Raw genomic sequence first — 22,426 nt, 5'->3', positions numbered from 1 at the left:
TGGATAAGTCTGCAATGAACAACACAGAACTTTCCTTCTGCTCATTCTGAATGTGCTCTTTGGGTAAATCCTTCTGCAATATTTTGAGGATCCAAGCTGGATCAATGCTATTTCTCCAGGCAGCTATCTCTTCAGATACTCTAGCAGTATAAAGCAGTATATAACACCATAAACCAAGAAGATTTTTTTTAATAACAAAAAAAAGATTTTTAGTGGACTGACAAGATAAGATACCCTCCAGGTTTTTCTCAAATTCTTTTGTGCTGTTATATTCTGTAAATGGAGATTTGAAGATAAATGTTTCAAGGGCACAGCATTTCAGCCTAAAAAGAAGTCAGTGGTATGTATCAAGCACAAAAGGGTTTCCAAAAAGTTAGATACCATCAAGTGACTACCAGTAATGTGTTGGTGGTTTGGTTTTTATTTATTTTTTTCTCCTCAAACACTCTTGCTTTTCAATAATTTTATGGTTTCTCCTATAACTACACAAATTGGTTCACTATATTTGAGTGGTTTCTGAAGCAAGCAAAATGACCAATCCACTTTTCACAAAGAGAAACATGAACTTCAATTCCCTTGAGGTCTTTAAATCCTCTTTTTCTTAAGCTAAAGTTTCCTTGTAGTTTATAAAAGAATGTTCTCTGAGTATAGACAGAAGCCTGAACTGGCAGGAAAGAAAAATAAACTCCAGGCTATAGAAAGCACAGGCTAGAAAGATCTTTGCTAGCAAAGTTATTAGCAGATTGAGGAGGTAATCGCGAATCTTCTTGCTTCTCCAAGCACACAGGAGAGCCACAATAATGAAGAGGGACAACTTATTTGAGACAATGGCGAATCATAGAATGGTTTGTGTTGGAAGGGACCTTAAAGATCATCTAGTTCCAACCCCTTTGCCATGCTGGGACGCCTTCCACCAGACCAGTCCAACCTGACCTTGAACACTCCCATGAACGGGGCAAGTCCAGGTTCTCTGGGCAGCCTGTGCCAGGGCCTCCCCACCCTCATGGGGAAGAGTTGGAATCGGTGCTCACAGAAGTCAAGGGGCAGAGGAGTGAGATGCAGATAGAACTGGCTGCTGACTGGGTGACAGTTCTGCTACCATTACACTAGCTGTACCATGATATTAGCAACTGTGTACATTTCTATGCAATCCAGACACACTCCCTGTTCCCAACTTGCTCTCTTCATGATACCTCTGTTCTTTCTCTGCAGGGCTACAACCACAGTTTTTCTTTGACTTTCGGTGACCTCTCGGTAATTCTGTCTCGGTTGAATGTGAAACATCTTTATCCGCCAAATGAAGGAGGTTTCTTTGCGCAAGAGACGGTCTGTTTCTTTGCTGAATGCATACAATATAAATCAAAGTATGTGCCATTATTAATAAACAAGGCATTGGGTAGGCTTTGTCTGGAAGACTTGTTGAAAGTACTGATTACTATGCAATAACTTTTGAAAAATGCATAATTGCCTTTGGGGTATTGAAGCATGGAATAATTAGAGTGCAAGTTTGAGAAAGCAGAGTTGTAACTACAGAGAGGGACTATTTGCAGCAACTGATTAATTTCTAGGGTTAAATATTTTTTTCTTTTAATGATTTATCTATGAATATTCCACACTTAAGTATTTCAGAATACAAAATGAATGGTCAATTATTTTCTGTAGATACATTTCAAAACTGTGCTAATGTTATTTGAAATCAATGATATTTGACTCTGATGCACTTTAGGTTTCTGATATTGATATTTAGGATTTCAGAACCATTGTGGGCCAAGTGGTCAGGAAATGAATCGGCTGCTGTTTTGTGCAGCAACGCTAAATTCAGGTGCAACATCCATTTTCTTATTGGAATTGAGCATCTATCAATTCTCTCAAGGTTTAATCCTTGCACGGAGAGTCTAGTTGTGCAATGGCTTGTTATAAACAGGAAAATTATTTAATCTGGCTACTTAGTCTGGCTATTACTACGCAAGACTGGAGCAAATGGGCTTCTATGAAACCCTCAGTGCCTGCTTGTTTGCTTCCTCTCTCGCTAGAAAAGGGAAGAGCTGGTCCCTAATATGCCCATAGTTTTGTTTCCTTCCATCTCCAGGTCTGTCTTCTGCAGGACCAATTGTTGACAGCTGTAGAAAGTACAGGAGTGGGAGCCTAATTCTTTTTTTTTTTTTCCCGTATTCTTTTTCAATCATATCTGTATACTACTCCGTATACGTAAATCATACAGTTACTGGGGAAGGTACGGGCTGAAGATAAGGGTTTATAAAGGTGTCATTAAAGCAATCTGCAAAATCTACAGTGAGAGCTGCTGCCCAGGTACCTTTGCGTATTGTGATAGATTAAGATGTGCTGGGATTATTAATCAGACAACTTTATGAGTAAATGCATTACCTTGTCTGGGAAACTGATAATACAGTTGTAGGAAAAGAGAAGATTTAACACTTAACGAAAGTGATAAGAGGGAAAACAGCATATAAGTGCAGAATAGAATTGTTTTCTGTTACAGTATTAAGGTGCAAGTACATTATGGTCTTTAATAGAGGATGTCATTGGCACTATAATCTTTCGGTCTGATAGCCCGTAGACTGACTTTTCCAATATGTTGCACCCTTCATTCAGTTTGCAAATTCTCAAACTAAAAATCTTTTGGCAACATGTATTTGTTCTTCAAATCTCATCTTATACCACAAGTATAAATGTTACAATTAGCAATTCAGAACTCTTTATGTCTTAGTAACCATGCATAAAAATTAATTCAAGCAAAATGTAATTTAGAACAATAATAACACACTTTCCAAATGTTTCCTACATTAATCATGGTGAAGACACTTGCTATAGTACCACTGCTGGATTTTATTGAAAAGAAAGTAATTCATTGTGGTACATGTTCTCGAGTGTTCCTGTTTATTTAAAAGAAGTGAAGGCTGCAGGTATGAGAAAGTAAGAGAACCTTCTGTTTTCTGTCGAGTAAGTCCAACGCTTAGTAACATTTTGATACAAAAGCAATACAGCACTGTTTATTTTCAGGAAAAGGTTCTGAACTTTGCTATTTGTCAATGGATATTTCTGAAATGTATGTACATATAAGAGTCAAAAAGAATAAAGCATGTGTACCAAGTTTTCTGCCAAAATAAATATTAGACCCAAGACAAATAGTTCACCCAAGTTATTAACCGTGCGGTAAATAAGCCCATTGAAGTTTGCTTACTGTTGTTTACCCAAGGCACTTCGCTGACATGGGGCTGGATGTGCCACCCAGATTTCCAATTAAATGTCACTGAGGAGCCTATAAGAAGGTTTGTTTCCAAAAACACACACAGGAGTCATAGGCCAGATTTTTTGGTAAATGTGGTTGTAACTTGGTTACAAATTTCCAAAACTGAATTCCTGATGTTTTAAACAAGGCTCCAGTACAGTTTACGCAGACCAGTCTTTAAGGGTGTGTAAGGCCTTTGTAGCACCTTTATGACAGCAAACACACTCTCCCTACTAAATAGGTACTTCTGTGGGAGAAAACTTTACTCATTTAATTGCTTGAGATGAAGATAACATTCATGATGTGGTTGTCATGCCCTTGGTTCTCCTAATCCAGAGGGAGTCTAATTCAGTGCATCTTGGATTTTGCACTTTTCTGTCAGTTGGTCTGTCTGCCTCCCCACTGCATCCCCATGTGTTAATTGTCTTCATTCTGTTTTCCTGCTGGATGTTAATTTGATGCACCTGTTTTCATGCTTTGGACCATCATTCAGTTCAGCCTGCTATTTATATTACTGCTGAGTTCTTAAACTCGTTATTCCAGGTCTACAATCAGGTCTTTCCAATAGTCAAATTGTGAATAAGTTACTGTCAATAAATTAGATCCACAGTTATTTGCCAGTGTGTGTGTCGTGGTCAGAAGAAGTTTGATGTGACTCAAGAAAATTCAAATTCTTACTAATCTCTGACCTGGCACACACTGGAACTTGAGTTAAAATAGAGACAAAAGACCTTGTTGTGGCTCTTAAGGCTCCTGGAAGAGCTCAGAAGCAGCTGGGAGCTGGTGTAAGAGGCCAGCTGGGCAGTGTCCTCTATGGAGCGGAAGGGTCGAGGAGTTGTGTAAAACCAGCTTTCAGCCAGTGGATGGGATGTGGTCAGGGGGAGGGAAAGAGCTTTGTGCAGGGTGTTCATGTGACTGGCAGCCAGGATGAATATAGTGCTCCTGACTTTCAGAAATGTTAGTTTTTAGCACAAGACCAGCTGGATAGAAGCCTTCCCTCCTTCCAGTGGCTTGTCTTCTGCATATGTTGCATTTCTGTACTTTTGTATAAACCGTTTTGTAAAACTTGCAGATTTGGAATGGAGACAAAAGATGAAGTTAAACTTAATTCCAGGTTAATAAAGCCTTCTGACCAAGATTTCGGTCTAGACTCTTGAAATGCTAAAATTCTTCTTTCTTAACCAAGAGCTACAAAAGCCTTTGTTTTCTTCTGCATTGTATGCAGCGTTCATTAGCGTGCAGTAGGAGAAGGCAACAGAAACTCAAGTGGCCTTTTTGGCACCTGGATTATGCATGAAAAAGAATTGCTAAATCATTATCTCAACTCTCAGTGTTAATTACTTACTCTGCTTCACATTAGCACATTAAACGTGTAGAAAAATATTTTTCTCTCTAGCTGCTGTGTATGTATGATGTAGCTTGCCAAGTGTTTTTTGTTGTGTAATGTGAATTTTCTTTTTGTAGCCATATCTTCTTCAAATTCACGCACCAGGTGTCTGCAGTGAAAACATGAGTCTTGAACTGAACCTTTAATAATTACTTAACTTCAATACGTGAAGAAGGGTTTTCACAAAATCTGACTGAAAGAATACTTCAGTGTCAGGTGAAGTCATCTAATGCAGAGGAAAAGTATGTCTCTGTGTGAAAATTCCAAAAATATGTTTTAGGAAGATGCTGGGGCAATCCTACCTCATATTGAAGTAGGAATTTAGAATTGGTTGTCAGGTCCAGACTTGTGTGCCTGCAGGCATCTCATCATCTATATATTTTTATATCATACCTAACAGTGGCATTGTACAAGGTTTTTGTTTTGTTCCTTAGTTATTGCAAAGTATTCATAAGGCTCTTATTTTCCTTCTGGCTCCAATCAAAGCTGGATCTTTTATTTGAAACTTTTCCTGTATAATCCTACAATTCACATCTGTATGAAATATCTCTTAAGGCTCATGTGATATAGAAGAGGCAATTGTAGATAAAAGAGAAAATGGATCGACTGTAAAATAGCACCTAGAAGAAAAGTAATTTTCTGTGATTCCTAAATAAATTGCTCTCTAATCCACAAATAATGCAGTACATATTTAGGTTGTCATAAAGAATGATTACTGAATATGGAGCCCAGAATTCATAATAGAGCAAAAGCATATATGGAATTGTTGAGAAAAATGAACTATAAAAATACAGACCTTCTAATATCTAACTGCTTTCCTTCATAAATCACTTGCTAATAAATGCAAAATAATGGGGCATCAGAAGCAAAATCAATTCTTTAAGGAAAATAACTTTCCAAAACACTTTTGTCTATCATAAATTTTACTGCAAATAATGGATATCATGTCTCTTTTGCATATTAAAGAAAACCTTAGACTATCTCTCTTGTGCTTTCTTCTGTTGCCAATCAGAAACAAGAATCAACAAATTTGGATAGATTGAAGATAAACTTTTGGTCTAATCTTGATGTAGCTTAACTTAGTAAAAGCTTCATTAAATTTCTTGAATATAAAGTTAACAGCAGTATTGCCGCAAGGATAAGCTGGATTAAAGGCGCTCAGAAAGCTATTACGTTGTTTAGATCCACCTAGTACAGCTCTTCAAAAGTGAAGTCACTACACATGTACCAAAATCCTGTAAGGGAAACACAGGCCTGTATATAATTACAGCTGCTGGTAGATGTTGTTGCAAAGCCCTGGTTCAATTCTGTTTTAAAGCAGCCTTGGAATTCGGCTTGTGCTGGAAGTGGTTGTATTTACACAGAAGGCACATGGACACTCATTCCGCGGTGTTTGAAGAGAACTTTTCAAGTGAGCCTTGATCACTGATTTTACCGGCCGTGAAGTCCACACAAGCTTCATTGGAAGCTGAACACCTGTGCTTTCATGCACAAAATACAGCATACAAGAGAAAACAGTCCTAATGTTGGAGTCCATTGGAAAATGCAGAGGAGTGGTGCCAGACTGTTCAAACACAAAATACTAAAGCAAAAATTCTACACGGGGGGGAAAAAAACCAGGGCTCTTAAAATTAAACCGTTCTGATTTTTAAATATTTGGTCACCCACAAGAATATTTTGACACCTCAACGTTGTTTTGTTGCAAATGATTATTTACTAATCTTATCCTTCAGGCTCGGTAGACAAACTTTGCTTATTAGTGTCCAAAATACTCTGCCTCCACCAGAGAAACCTGTTTCTGGATATAGCTAAGATGAAATTACTTTGAAAAGTCTCAGAAACAGAGTAAGTTTAATCAGAATGTGGGGAGCATGAAAAGACGAAGTATTCCCTGCTGTATTTTGATGAATCAGGTCATTTAGCAGCCGATGATTCTTGGCACGATGTGGTTTTGGTTTGTATTGTGTTTTTGGTTTGGGTTTGTTTGTTTGTTTTTTTCCTCTTATGCTAACATGCTCATGGTCTCAGTGGTGGTTTCATTCAGATAAAGACTAGAGAACCAAGACCCTATGAACAGCCCCAGGTTACTGTTGACTGCCTGAGTTTGCTTCATCTAAGCAGGTGCTTATTGTCAAAGCTTTTTTTTTTTCCTGTTTTTTCATGTCAATATCCTTGATAGGACTTTCTGATGTAGGATCTCTTGTTACTGGGAGGCAGAAATTTTTGAAACTCTTTGTGCTCAATCTTGTTAGTGCTGCTCCAACAGCTTTTGTGGTGGTCAATATCACATGGGTGGAGTAACACAGATGTTCTCCAGACCCCATTGAGGGCACAAGGACACACCGAGGGAGTGGAAATAACAGCTGTGAGTTCTTTGTTATTGTCAGTGCAGAGAGTGTGAGCATGTTCACTATTGCAAGCCTGATACGCACCATGGCAACAGAGGGATGATTATAAGTAATTTAAGTCAAAGGATATCAGAGATGTATAGAAATGAAAGGAATTCCCCATTTCTGACCCCAAAAGCTAACCCTGAAACAGCTCTTGGTAGTCCTAATTTCAAGACGCTAAATTCTTCATGTTCCCCTGCTCATTCGACCTCTAAAGTCAGGAGAAGAACAGGCTATGGAAGCTCAATACAGATAATATTAGCAAAGTACTGGAAAGGTAAGTGGCTTTGAATTCCTTATTAAATTCTCTAGATGGTAGTGGGGCAAAAGCTAAATATTAAGGCCAGAATAAATACAGGGTTAGGAAAAGCAGAGGCTGTATATCAGAATAAGTGCAGCATTCAACAAGATCCAGATATGTCAGTGTAGGTCTGGTGGAAGTAGAACTGAATTAATCATTCTTTACTTCTGACTAGTTCCTATATTTCAGAAAAGTTTAGGGTTAGGAACCAATTCTAACTAGATGCAATTAGTAGCTCCTGATCCCAAAGGAATCATGGTATTCAGGAAGCTCCAGAAGGGTAAACCAAGAGCTGACATGGATGTCTCTTCAATTCTTTAGTCTTGATTTCTGATGTATAGTGGCATCTGAAGCCCATGTTAAAGTTTAGCATGAGAGGGGTATTTTCCCATGAAAATACCACGTTTTCACAGCTTGGGAAAACAACGGTGGTAACTTCTGCTTCCTAGTAACTAGAATGAGCATTGCAGATGCAATTTCCTTAAGATGTAAAGGGCTGGTTTTAACAGGAAAAGCCTATTCAAGAATAAACAGTTTACAGTATGTAATGAAATTAATAATGTAATTCTTGTGGAAGATGGACTTTTGAGCTGCATCTTCCACAGAAGGTAAAGAGAAACATTAAAAATACATTTGCCGCTGATAGGTTGAATTCATTTTAGCTGGCATAAATAGGACAGATGAGCTATTCAAATGTCTGATGAGTACTATATAATGAAATATTTATCACCTTCTCATGGTCACTGCATGAGAGGCCAATAATTTGTTTTCTTTCAGCACTGGTATTTTGTGGTGCTTATAATAAATTATACATTGCAAACTTGCATCCTTTACCCTTTTTCTATTTACCTATCTAGTCTGAGATCTCATTCATCAAAATGTAGCTGGTTCTGGGACAAAAGTGAGGCTATAAATTCATGTATTCTGAAGAATCATGGAATTCATAATGCATGATGGTACTGGGGCAACATGGATAGAGTGTAACATACTGAACAGGTGACCTTTAGAGCTGTAAAGTGGGAAATGGAAAGAGCAAAATTGAGAAAGGTATAAATATGTGCATAGACAGATGTTAGTCTTGGCCCTGCTGTCTGATTTTGATTTAGGATAATGCCTCTGGACAATCAAAGCTGCTCAGGTTTTGTCTATTACCAGCCTTAAGCCGATACCATGGATTTACTTCTTATTATGACCACCAAATTCCCTAAAGTGTTCCTCTATGTCAGAGACACATAAATTATATTTTATTTGCTTTGTATTAATGCAGGAAATATAAGCATGAAATGGAAAAAACTATCCCCAAATGATCATCTTTGCAGTATTTAGATATGAAGTCTTCAATAATAAAGACAAGAAGTTGTATTTCGAAAACTGAAAACTTGATTCTGGGTTTGCTTCAAAATATGGAGAAAATTCGCACCCTTTACATCTCAAACCTAATTTCTCTTCAGTGTGGAGGGAAAATAAATCTCTTATTTTGCATTGCCAGATTTTAGCAATGATCCTGTGTTTATAATTCTCAAGAACTACTGCTCAAGACATTAAAATTGAACTGTGGTCCTGTACAAGAAACAGTAACCTCGTCTTACACTGTGTTCTTGTGTGTTAGAAAGTGGAAGATTTTGTATTTTATTTGTGCTGCTTCCAGTCAGAAGTCATTTGACCTTAGTATAGGCATAAGACCACCGCTTGCCTCGCTTATTCAGGAAAGTAAATCACTCAGAGTGTTAAGGTGGCTGACAAAGTTCATTATTCACTGCTCAAAAAGTCTTTAGAGATCTATCATTTCTGCAAAGACCATAAGCCTGTAAATTAATTTCTGATGACAAAATCATTCAAAATGAACAGCCAAAAGGATTTTAAAATGACCTTCTACTTGGATGATACAGGAAAAATAAACCTAGAGCCTTTCTCAGTCAATCCAATTGGTATATTGTATACATTTTGACCATACAGTCTTGCAGTAAGGTAGAATTTGAGGCTTTTATTGCCCAAAGATGCAAGAAATTTATAATTCATGTTTTATTTAGTGACCAACTTAAGCATCAAGTTTCTTGCGCATATGCAACATAATGTTTCAGTTTAGCGGTGTCCTGTCTGATGGATCAAGATTTCAGAAAACCGTGGATATTTTAGAAATCCTGGAATTTTTAAAGGCACAGAAGTCTTTTGGTTTACCAATCCTGACATTTTTACAAGCTGACAGGTTCAGTTTTTAGTTCCGTAACTTCAAACTGTCTTCTGAGCATGTGCCAATGAAGCAGCCTGTGTTGGGTCTGGAAGCAGCCGTCTATTTCTGTCTTGCTCTTGTGAAATCTGTAGAGGTTCCAGGTATTACAGACTCTTCCATATATCCAGTGTAAGCCCCAAGTTGGCAATTAGATGCCCAGATGATACTTGTGAGGTCAGGAAACTTTGAAAGATTAACTATGTAGTTAAAGTAGAACCACACAGAGATCGTTGGTTTCTGAAATTTGATTTTAAGAAGGTGTGTTAGACTGTTATGCATCAAGCATATTGTTTTAAATAATTTTCCCATTTCCGTGGGAAGAATGTTTTTAGGTTTGCAGTACCTAAACTACTGCTGTTGTCTTCAACCTCTTATTATTTGTCCATCATAACCCTGTGGTCCCTCTACTATAATTTGCCATTAGGTAGATTTCCACCCCGCCCCTTGGAATCATTCCCATAAATTCTACTGTGCAAATGTTTGATTCCTTTCCCAAAAATACTGTGGTAAATATCATATACCAAAAAGTTTTCCTAATAACTGGAGAGAGAGAATTAGTTAATGCAAATTCCATAGTGTAGTTACAGTTCCATTAAGATTTCTCAAAGTAAATTTATTCTTATGAAGAGGGCAAAGGAAAAAAAACTGACAAAAGTAAAAGCTGTTAGTCTTGCATCAGAATTCCTGTGTACTGAGTACCGTGTAAACACAGGGAAAGCATGTGTGTTCTCTGCATATTTTATTAATGCATAATTTAGAATTGCTTTAACTTTTCAAGGAGTTAATGGAATGATTTGTTGTAAATAAATTATCCAGTAAAATAGCTTTTTTTTCCTTTGTATATACACATGCAGATAAATACATATAGGCAGAACTGTTAAATGTGTGTGTTATTTCTGTAGGCAAATTATGCTGTCAACTGTTTTTAGAAATGCTGTGTTTGCAGTTTGGGGAAGGATGAGATGAAATACAAGAGAAAAGAGGAGCTCCACTGTCACTGGCTTTCAACACTGACTTCCAAAACCTTTTTTTTTGTCTGTTCTACTATTGCTTCCATAATCAATTACTTAAAGTTTCTGCCTCAATTACAGGGGTGGGGGGTGATGTATGTTTGTTTTCAGGTGAATAGTAAATTATGAATAATGGGTAATAATTTCTTGTCAAGGCAAATTTATTGAGTTAATGATGAAAATTTTTGGACTTCATGAGGAAAGTCAAAGTAATGTTGGCCTCATTTAAAATAGTGGAATTATTTGGTAACAACAACAACAATGTAGTTGCGTAAAATACAGTTTTCAACTTTCTTATAGTCATGACATCAAAAGGTATAATATACTTCTAAAAAACCAAACATGAGAACAAAAGCAATTTTAGAACTCGATGTTTGTGTATCGAAAGGCGGCAATGTACAATAAAGCTATTCATGCCTACAGTGATTATAGAAAGAAGCAAACCTGGAAAGATTACTTGTTAAATTATTTTCTATAAAGAGTTCTGTTAAAAATCAAGGAGGATATTTGTAAGACTTTTTAAAAAACTCGTGGGTAATGTGGTTTATATAAAAAGTACTTTAGCTTCTCAGTCAAATTTTGACTTCAGGTTCTTTATCTACATACTTGTGCACTCTCTTCTTGTTATTACAGACTACTATAAATATATATTTCACCATAAAAATACACAGTCACTTTCAGACTTTTTTTTAGGAGCAGATTTGCTGAGAGAGGGAGGGCTATAAGGGAATTCCCATCTGTGGTTAGAATTGTGCTGTGCAGCTGATGTTTTGATTGATTTGAGTGACAACTAGCTCGCTATCTCCCTTACTAGAAGTGTAGCTTCCAGATTGTGCAGCCTTGACAGACTTGAGTGAGAAATGGCCACAGTGCTCAGTCGAATTCATAAACACCTACCTGGACTGGGCTTTAAATTTGTATTCATCACAGAATCACTGTCTCAGAAAGGGTAACCGCTCTACTTAAATACAGCCTAGTAGGCTTTCTGTTTTCACTCGGGGTACAGTGACAGAAGACCCTTAGTCTGTTGTGCAGTTGTGCTGATAAATTATTTAACGGCAGAAAGAAGTTGGCTGCTTGAACTTTCTTATTCACCCAAGCTGAAATACCAAACTGGGAGAATTTGTATGTAAAGCCATATAACAAGAACTGCTGATCTGATATGCAAACCCCTGTTTTTCCTAGTGTTTGTCACTGAACTATGGACTCCCTGATCTCTTGCAAATATTTATGCTTGTTTCTGCTGGTATAGGAGTTGCAATATCTGTCTCTTCTGCAGATCTTGTGAGGACTGAGGGTGAAGCTGTTAACAACTTAGCAAATGTGAAATTACAGAGTACTACTCTATACCAGAAATATTAGAGGATGTGATGATACTTTGATCAATAAAGACTGGATGCAGACATGAGCAAAGACTCAGAGAAGACAGACTATTTTTCAAAACGTATTTTTAATTATACATATGTAAGTAGGAAGGCTCTTTTTGTCATGTACAGGCAGTGCTTACTCCAGATTTTGAGGAGAATGTGCTGCTACGATGAAGCAGAATGAAAGATGCTCTTCTAATATACAGTGTAGTCTGTCTGATAGTGAGTTCACACACTTGCATTTTGATAATAGAAATGTTTGAATTTCAACCCTCACTATCTTAAGTGATCACGAAGCTCCAAAAACAGTGACAGAAAGCCGTCAGAGAGTGTGGCTTTGTGAGATGTCACCTGTATGCTAGTTCAGCATTTTTAGACAAGAAGTGGTTTTAATTGAGAACTGTCTTCCTGATTTTTCTGAAAAGACTATTGTTATGGTAGGATCAATATTAAATTGTTTTAGTTAGAAGTTGTGTTATCTGTTTTGCAGTTTAAAAATTGCCAGAGTGCTTTCTATCTGTTTTTTGGTTTTTTTCTAAATGTCCCTTACTAGCAGGTGTATGTGATGAATGCTAAAATTTGCTTTGAGATGAACCCATCTAGCCAGTCATTTCCAAGAACAGTTATTATCATATTGTTTGTATTGAAAACATATTAAAACTCCTATATTTCAAAAGCACGAACAGGCAAAAGCAAAGCCTATTTTGATACCATTTACCAACAGATTTGTAATTACAAAATAAATTAAGCATGAAATGGAACGCTTTTCATTTTCTGCCACAATAGTATGAAATATTCGATATTTCTTTACAGATTATTCTAGAAAAGCTTTGAAAGGGAATAATTTTGAAGGTTGTCATGGTATTTTAGCAGAACCTAAACATGTCTCCTTTAAAACAACCATGTCCTTTTGTGTACAGATAATCAGAATGCCCATGGAAGGAAGAGAGGCTAATCCAGAATTTAGTCCCCCAATTGGAACAGTTATGATGCATGAAATAATTAATTTCGGAAGAAACACAAAATGCCAGTCTTTCCTCTCTCATAAATACCTTCATTTAAAGCTGCAATACGAAGTTATGGAATGCCTTAAACACTGTAAGAGTTACACAGCAGATATCTTAATTTAGCGCTTATGCGGTGTAAATAACTGTGTACATCCAACGGGAACAGGTATCGAGAGCTGGCTGCAGTCAGGAGCTTCCTGACGGCCGAATTTCCATCCATAGAGGGAGGATGATCTCTGCACCCTGTGCTCTGCTGTTAGTGGCAGGGTCATTTGTGTAATTAACGCCTGAGTTGATCCAGGAGAATGAGACTGCAGGAAAGGCAAAGATCTCAGCGTGAGTTTTGTCCGTGTAAATAGCTTACCTATGTGCTGTAATCGAAAGAACTTCTTTCTCCTCATTTTTCAACAAATCTAGCACATATGTTTCACACAGAGGAAGTCTGGCTGTTTTCCCTGTTTCTGACATCTCCTGATTTTTTTCATTTTTTCAGCGCTCATTCCAATTCAGGAAGATAATGAACATTCAAGAATTCATCTCCTGCTGAAGAATGGGATGTTAAGAGCCTAAACTGTAGTTGTTTTTGTCAACAGAGCCAAATTCGCATTAAATGTCCCCATATCCCTTTAAGAGGGTGTTTTTTTTTTCTGAGGGTCTTGCTCAGCCTTTCCTCATTCTGTGTTCTGACAGCAGCTTTGCTTGTTCAGAGGTATTTTTGCCTGTGTAAGAGTCGAAGCATTTGCCTTCAGAGCTGGTGAAATTTTCAAATACGGGGTTTCAAACAGCGGCCAGTGCCACCAGCATCCATGAGCGCAGCGGGAGGCGTTGAAGCAGACGGTCTCTGCTTTCTTCTGCGCTGCTCTCATGCTCGTCAAAGGCTCTTTGCAAACATCTAGGAAGATGCATTCCTCTCCTCCTCTGCTGCTCTCCTTCAAACTCTCCTTTGCTACGCAAAGTTAACAATAGTAAACCTTGCTGTAGTGCCGAGTCTCCTGCCCTCGCTAATGCTGTGGTTTTGTTTCCTTGGACTCCAGTGTTCATTCGTATCCATCTTCTTTTTTGCTGTTTTGTACTTTGATTGCAAGATCCTAGGTCTGGGAGTCTCTTTGTTCCGTATTTACACGGCACCTGCCACAATGGGACCCAGATCCATCACAGCCTTGTGGTAACTCAGGAACAGCCAGTCTGCAGAGCTCAAAAAGGCTTTTGTAAGAGCTCTGTCCTTGTTTTCTTTCCTGGAGGCTCTGGGATTTAGGTTTCTAGTGATCAGAGTCATTTAAGTTGGCCAGGACAGTCTTTGGAGCTCAGTAACTTTTTCTTTTATTAAAAGTAGATTTATTGTGAGGATTCATTCCCATGCACTGTCTCCTGTAGCCATAGAACAGAAAGTTGTAACTCAAGAAGTTTTTAGTGTAAATTATTCAGAGTTTTTCCTCTTCATTGTGTAAGATTCCCTGCAGAATATGACTGTCCAATGAGCTATTTGCGATTACTTCTTGAGGTCCAAAACTATATGAAGTTCACATACATTATATATGTTCCTTTAAAAACAAATTAAAAGGAACACGTTTGACCTGGTCCTTTCTCTCAAGAAAGGTGCAGTGATTGAATTATTACCATGCAGTGGAAGCCTTATTACTGAGCTAATGAATTCAAAAGATTTTGAGACATAAGCCTATAATACATACAGCTTGATGGTTCTGCGTCATTGTCATTTTTTTCCAGGGTTCAGTACTTTAAAACTTTACATGTGAGTAGTTGCTGGGTTTATAATTGAAAGCTTACTTGAAAAGGATAAGCAGGATCCCTTGGCCAAGGTGGGCTGCAGGTGTTGTCTGTGTGAAGTCATTTTTTTGCGGATTACTCAGGCAGACTTTCGTTCCTTGTCCTGCTGCCACAGCCTCCCCTCGTCCCTTCCCCTTCTCTTATCCTTGTCTTCACTACTGTGCTTTACATTCAGTTCTTTTTTTTTTTTTCCTTCTTCCTTTCCAACTCCAGCACTCCTGAAAGGTTCTTCTCCTTTGATATTCCTACTCCCCGCAACCTTGTATACGTATTTAATATTGTTATACAACAAAAAATTTTAAACATTTAATTTTACACATGGTTAGCTCTGTAACTTATTTTGGAGTCTCCTCTTCTCCCCATTTCCTTAGCCAATAAGGTTGGGTTTTTTAAGCACATTTATTACAGCTTTTCTTTGATTGGGTGTTCAACAAATTAGTATAGATAAAAGCAGGTAGGCTGAAAGGATGGCTGGCTTTGTAGCTAATGTATTGAGGTAGGACTCAGGAAATTAAGTTCAGTTCCCAACCTTGCCATTTACTCTGTGTGTGTGTCCTTGAATGAAGTCATTTAATCTCTCTGTGCCTCCATATTCATTAAGCAGAATTAATTGTTGCGCTGTTTTCCCATTTACTATCTCCTTTTTCTATTTTTACTGTAAATGTTTAGAATGGAAATAATACGGATGTGCAGCACTTAACACAATATGTTCATGGTAATGGATAATGATTCAAGTAAAAAATAATCCAAATAATTTTATGATGGACTTCAGTGTACAGACTAAATTTTGCTCTATATTTGCACGTTGTCTAGCAAAATGGGTTCTAGTCCTCAGATACTATATTCATAGCAAAAACAGAAACTAATAATGGTGAGAGTTGATAACTGAATTGGTCACCTGGCTTTCTAAGGCATACTGCAGTGGCAGTATTAGAGCTGTGTGATACATGGAAAGAAAACATGCTGCAGGAAAGAAAAAGTTGAATTAGTTTAGAACTTGTTAAACCATTAAAAATTAGTGCTGAAGGTGTCATAGTATGCATTCCATGAACTTAGTGGCGACGGGGTTTGTTGATTCTGTTGTTCCTCCGTGGGACACTTGCTCTGATGTTGGCTGCATTTTTTGTTGTTCACTTACCAAATAATGCTGGTGAGTATGGGAGCAGCCTGACCGTCTTTGGAACAGGTTATCTAGTTCCTTGGGATCTTGGAGGTGTTAAGGCTTTCTCAATACCTTAATGCAAGGTTTCTAAGTAGCTTGGAGTGGCAACTCATTTTTTACCATTCAAAAATATTCAGAAAACTGTTACACATTAAGCCATGAGTAGCAAAGTTGAGAAAAACGTTTTTGCACCTCCACTGACAGAGATGCCCTTAACACCCAGATCAGAGTAATATCGAGTATTTCCATTTGTGTTGTATTGTTCTGGACTTAAATATGTATTACAGCTCGACAGGAACTGTTGATGCACAGTATTACAACAGTTCACGCCTGTGTGGAGTCCTGAGATGGGCAGGGTCGTGATACAAGAGAAAAACTAGCAGAGATTGGGGGTGTTCAGGCCAATTTCTTTATATGAAGATTAGATGGTGTTAGCTCTGAGAAGTCTCTTACTCAAAGCAACCTACTGTGACCCAAACATATTTCTGAAATCTGTTACAATCTGAAGGAGATTTTCTGGTCTCCATGATAGTTGGCACCATCTCTACTGGATAATTCAGGCTTGATTTGAAAAGGTTTTATTCCATACAGATGTTTCCTCTACCAACTAGATTGGGACTATCTGCCAGAAGGTGAGGGAAAGAGAAAGGAGCTTTGTTTGAAAAAATGGAAACTAAATTTCTCATTTAAACACTAAAGAATAACGTCAAACAGTCATACTGAAAAGTATACAACTAAGCACTTGATTGAGTCAGATGCAAATGTTTTCAATAAACATTTATACATTTAAATTATTTATTTCTTATTTTAGTACAGACGTATGCTTTTGGGGATAGAGTGTTGAGCCTAAATCATTTTAAACCTGATTGCAAAGAGAGTAACTGAATGTTTCCTTAATGAATGTACGCATGGTGCTACTGCGATGATTATAGGAATGTTGTGACTGGAATTTAAGTTACTCGTCCTGCCCAGACTTGCATCCTCAACTTATTTCCTATTATATTCAAGGCACCTGTTTCTTTTCCTATTGAGAATGTAAAATGTTAGCTGAAATCATAAAAGAAACTGCATGAATATATGAAAAGCAGCCACCTAGTAAGATTTTAATAATTCTGTAGCATTTATTAAATTCTGTGCTGAATTGCCTCATGTTATTGATGGCATAATTTAAAGTGACAGAAATGAAGGAACATGACCTTTAGTGTCATGACATGAGTTGTCACAAAAAAGGAAAGATGAGCTTAATTCAGCCAAATGGCTTTCTAGGAAGTCTTGGTACATAATAAACCGAGATTTACCTTTTGCTGAGATACAGCACAAGCTGTGATTTTTTTTTTCTTGTAGATGAGACAAACGGATTGAATAGAAGATGAAAATATTGTTCTAATTTTGATCTTCATATTACTTTATAGCAAATTAATACTCATTTTTAAGAGGGAACATGTAAAATGTGGTAGCTTGCAACAGAAGAGATCTGGATACAGTGAAAAAATACAGTAGGAAAAACACCTACTAACCATGTAAAATAATAATAAAAAAAGAGAGAAAGATGTCTTGAAGCAAAGCGGAGTGTTTCAAAATTACTATGTAAGGCTTCTGGATCATGGTCAAAAAGCCTTAACTCAGTTTGAAAGTGTTTTTGCTGCAGTACGTGTGACTCCTATGACTACCATGATTTCAAAAGGCACTATTGACTGAAAATAAGAAGCACTAGAATAGCTGGTGTGTAGTGACAGTTCTGCGGAGGCTTCAAAGAAGCTTTGGTGATGAGACAATTTTGTATGTTTGGATCTTGGTTCCAAGCAGGGTCTCTTGCAGAAGGCGTCCATTCCTCTGGCTTTGAGGTTGCCAAGTCTACTCCTGATGGGCTTCTAAATAATACACTGTCCTGTAGTTACCTATTAATTTAACAGCATCATATAAGACGTAGTATGAAGACAAAATCAAAAAAGAAACCAGGTAAAAAGTTCTTTTTCTCTCAATAAGATTCGCTTTTTCTGTTCTTGATTCTGTCATTTAATGAGAATTATTATAGAAGTCAAGCGGTTCAAATAACATGAGGGACTTTGCCCATGTAAGCATGATTTTACTGCTTCAGAAGCAAGGAAATAGCTAATTGTGACTACAACAAGAGATTCACATTTGTGAATCCACTTGATTAACTGGGAGCTGATCCCTTTCAGTAATGTGCCTGCTACATATCGGTATTATGTATTACAGAATTAGGATTAAAAACAAACAAAAAAGCAAGTTTTGTTTCAAGTTTGTTACCTGCTGTGTAAAAAACCCAACAAACAAACAAACCCTTATTGCACAGGAGTACAGGTGTCGATACAGCCTCAGTCCCTTCAATACATCCATCCATCAATAGAACTATACCAGAGCCCCTTATTTCAGAATGATCCATCACTTTTTAAGGAGGCTATTGCTTTTAGAGAAGTTTATCCTATCAGATGGCTTGCTTTTTTTTCTAATTATAGCAGCACATTGATGAGAAAAGTAAATTACCGACTGAAATACTGGTTAGTGTGTGTGATACTGGGCTACAGCTGGATACCGTTTGGATTTCTGTATCATCTTTTTAACAGTGCCAAGAGCTAATGACTGTGATTTGATCCCACGTTAGCAGGGCTCTTGTTATTGAAAAGATTCATCATGCATAGAAATTATTTGTGCTTTAGCTAGAGGCCACATTCTTTGCTCTCAGTATTTGGCATGGAATATGCTGTCTTCATTTCTACTCACTTACCCGTGAAACAAATGACAGAAGGGAAGGGACAAATGCAGCCTATTTGTCATTTTCCCTCTGTGCCTCCTTTCCCCCCAGATCAATAGAAGAATGGCAGGAATAAAGAACAATCCTACTAAATACAGAACTAAAGAAAAAAAAAAAGAGAAGTGTGAAGTGACATTTTTGGTTGTCTGTTTGGGTTTTTTGTTTGTGTTTTGGTTTTGTTTTTATAAAAACAAACAAACAACAAAAACCAAAGCCCATCAAAAACAAACTCCAAGCAGTATAACATCACACTGCTTTCCAAGAGCATTGTGTATCTGTTAGCACTTATTATTAACAAGAGAACTGTAGTTCTGCTTCGCAACTGTCGAGAAATCCTAGTAAAGTTCTAAGAACTCGTAGTGTTTGAGGAGTGAAGTTTCCCACGAGAGTCCAACTTCCATGGGTCCATCCTTCGCTTTCCCGCTGCTGTTACTGGAAGTCTCTTCCAGTAGCAGAGTGAGCCAGAGGATTTATTCTGCAGGGGCAGGATAAATAGATCCTACCACAAAAAAAGCATCAGCACATGGTGGGTGTAGGTCCCCAACAGCCAGAGGTGACTGAATGTGGGGATTGAGTGGAGCTGCAGTAACCTCAGTAACCCAGAGTCTCGCTTTGGGAACCTGTACTATGGGTATTGTATTTTCTGTGCATCTTAGGAATTATAGGAGATGAAATGTTAATATTTATTTCCTACAGAGGAGATTAAAAAGAGTGTTTCAGTACAACTTCAGGCTCAGATTAGTAAGGTAGTACTGCACTCGGAATACGTATAACGACAGATATCTTATATTACTTTTAGCAATATAGAATAAGCTAGGAGTCAGCCTGAAACTGAGAATGTGTATATCTAAACGTGAAAAAGTTCCATTTAAGTAAGCTAAATTAAGTTGAGGTGTCAGCAAAGCTTTGCTACGCTGAATGAAATGGCAGTTTCAATAAATAAACTCACTAAAGAATTGGCAGGTTTTAAGTGTAGATGCAAAGTCCTGTTGCCTTATTAAGTCGCCGTATAATTTATTATACCCTTGCCTATATATATTGTGCTGCTATTCTAATATTTGCTGCTGGAAGCAGAAAACAACCTAAAAATTAAAAAAAAATCCTTAGACCTTTGAAAGGGCCATCATTTTTCTCTTTCTTTAAATTAACCCCCAACAGGGTATTATAGGCTACATATTTTACACTAGTTGAGTAACAGAATATATTACGTACTTGTGTATGAATAATTCGAAGTATAGCAGCGTCTGGTAGTAATTGGTGATATTTAATGTTTATTTCTGAGTATCAATACAATTTTTATTTAAATTTCATGTATTGGTGAGCTTACATTTTAATTGAATCCAGTCATTCATGACTAGAAAATAAATGTCGTTGTGATCAAGCAAGATTGGTCAGAAAACAGGAGGTTTAGTCCACTGTGTATATCATGGATATGGAGGTGTGGAGAATATGCATTTTTCTATACTGTGGCTCCAAGTGACTTGGTGCCATTTTTCCCGTTCTAATTTTCTCTCTAGTCTAATTACTTCCATACGTTGAATTTTGAATATCTTTCCCCTAAGCAAGCACATATCTGGGCTTATTACTCTTTCTTGCTTTCAGTAAGCGCACTTATTGCCAAAGCAAGCCCTTGCTTACATCCCCTAACATGAATAATTAGTTCCATCCAACTAAATCTTGTTACCACTTTATCACCATTAATTCTTTCCCTTAGAAATGTTTAGGTTAATGTTTTCCCCTTGCTCCAGCAACCACACTGCTCTGGAGAGCTCTCTGTTACGCTGCCACGCATTAAACGTTCTCGGGACACTGGAACGTCTGGCACGAGTCTCAAAATTTTATCCAAGAACCCTTAACAACAGCAGATGATGCTGAAAGGAAACGTCTTTGAGCGTTGCCATTTGGCACCCGTTGTAGACCATGGGTGTTGTGTGCGCTCTCAGGGGTGTCCTGTCTGGGCAGGAGAGAAACTCGTTGTAACTGTTAAGATGTGACAGTGCAGGAAGGAGTGAGAGGTTTGGAGGTGTTGCTGCCGGTTTCATGTTTCTTTGTAGCTCAGAACTCTAGTTAAAAAAAAAAAAAAAAAAAAAATTAAAAGTAATTTTTTTTTTTTTTTCCTCCCTACATCTCACATTCTCAGGAGAAGAAAAAGTCCACAGATGCTTCTGAAGCAGCTCAGATAACCCAGGAGACAACATGTCTTAAGATGCAATAGAGCAGTGTCGATATTCAGCTGTCCGATTCAAGCTGTCATTGTTTTTGTAGGTCCATTACAGCACTGGAGATTTTAAGGAGGGCTGTAAAGGGAAACAAGAAGTGCCTTTGCAGATGTTTAGTAATCATTCTGTTTCAGTGAGCAGCATGGGAGAAAACAAAAGTCTTTTAGAAAGTTCAGTATTTGTCATGAAATCTTTGCTGTAGTTTCTATGGGACTGGCGAAGCCTGCAAGGGATGTGTTACAGTACTCGTGGGTCAGTCAAGTCTTTTCACTCCAGCCTAATTTTTGATGAGAAGTCATGTGTGGTTTGTGTTGGTTTTTTGTTTGTTTGGGTGTTTTTAGTGAAAAATCCCTTTATTTACATACATATACCAAAGTATGTTTAGGATACTTCGTTTGTTACTAAGACCTTCAGGTTTTATTTGCCTCCTGCTATTCTGGCACTGGGATTCCTTCCCTGCTGCTTTATTCCTTCCAGTTCCCGTTTCTTTGGTTTTTTTTCCATTCTGTACTTTTGGAAGCATTGAGGAACGGCTGGAAAATTCAGCATCGCAAAAGGAAGATTGGAGAGGAAAGAAAATAAAAAAAGAAATCTGGACATTGTTCACTCTATGTATGTATATAATCTTTTAAAAAAAGAGAGTATAGGGATGTAAGGGAAAAAAAATCAGAAACTTTGGGGGTTTTTTGGGTTTTTTTTGTTTTGTTGTTTGTATGTTTTTTTGTCGTTGTTGGGTTTTTTTTCAAAACTCTATTTTTTTCAGCTGAGTTTATTTTCTCAATTATGTGTAGAGCTGAACTTCAGGAGAAAGGAGTATTTCTAAGTTAGCATCCATGATTTCTTCAGTTTTGGTGAGAAGAAGTACGTACTTACCCCGTTAAGCAAAGCCCCATGGAGTTTGCATTTATTCAGTTACTTCTTAAATAGGGACATATTTTGCTGGAGGGGCTTAAGAGTTTCCTTTTCTAGAGGGTCAAAAGGATGTTATCATCAGTAGGTTCTTTTTGCACCTTGTGAAAAATGCAGTACGCTGCACAGCAGGAAGAAGAGGGACTGATGTTTAAAGGATAAATTCTATTTATGGAGACATTTTTCACAGGCCACATCTACAAGCATTAGCACACAAACTCATCCTGGGTATTCTCTAGAAATATTAACAGTGATGTAGAAGTACAGAGCCAGAAAATGTGTGAGATACTTGTTACAACATACCTAGTTATTTTGCAGTTCCCTATCTTACAATAATAATAGTGATCAGAAATTGGAAGGCGTGTGAATGTTTCAGTATTGACCTTCTATGCATGAAGATTGAGCCAGAGGCTGACTGTGAATCTGATAAGACAATGAGAGAAAGAAATGTGAGGAAGGAAGAAAGAAGCAAGCAGACACTAAAACATCTCACCGTCTCTAAAAGGCTGCAAAACACAAATTAACCCACCTTCTCCCTTCCAAGCTCTGTCTGTCCTTTTGGGCTATTTAACATAAAACTCTCGAGAACAAGGGTGTCTTACGCTGCATAATTTTATAGCACTGGGGTACAGC

The sequence above is a fragment of the Caloenas nicobarica genome, chromosome 15 (assembly GCF_036013445.1).
Source record: "Caloenas nicobarica isolate bCalNic1 chromosome 15, bCalNic1.hap1, whole genome shotgun sequence".
NCBI classification, from domain to species: domain Eukaryota; kingdom Metazoa; phylum Chordata; class Aves; order Columbiformes; family Columbidae; genus Caloenas; species Caloenas nicobarica.
This window is presented reverse-complemented; position numbering follows the sequence as displayed.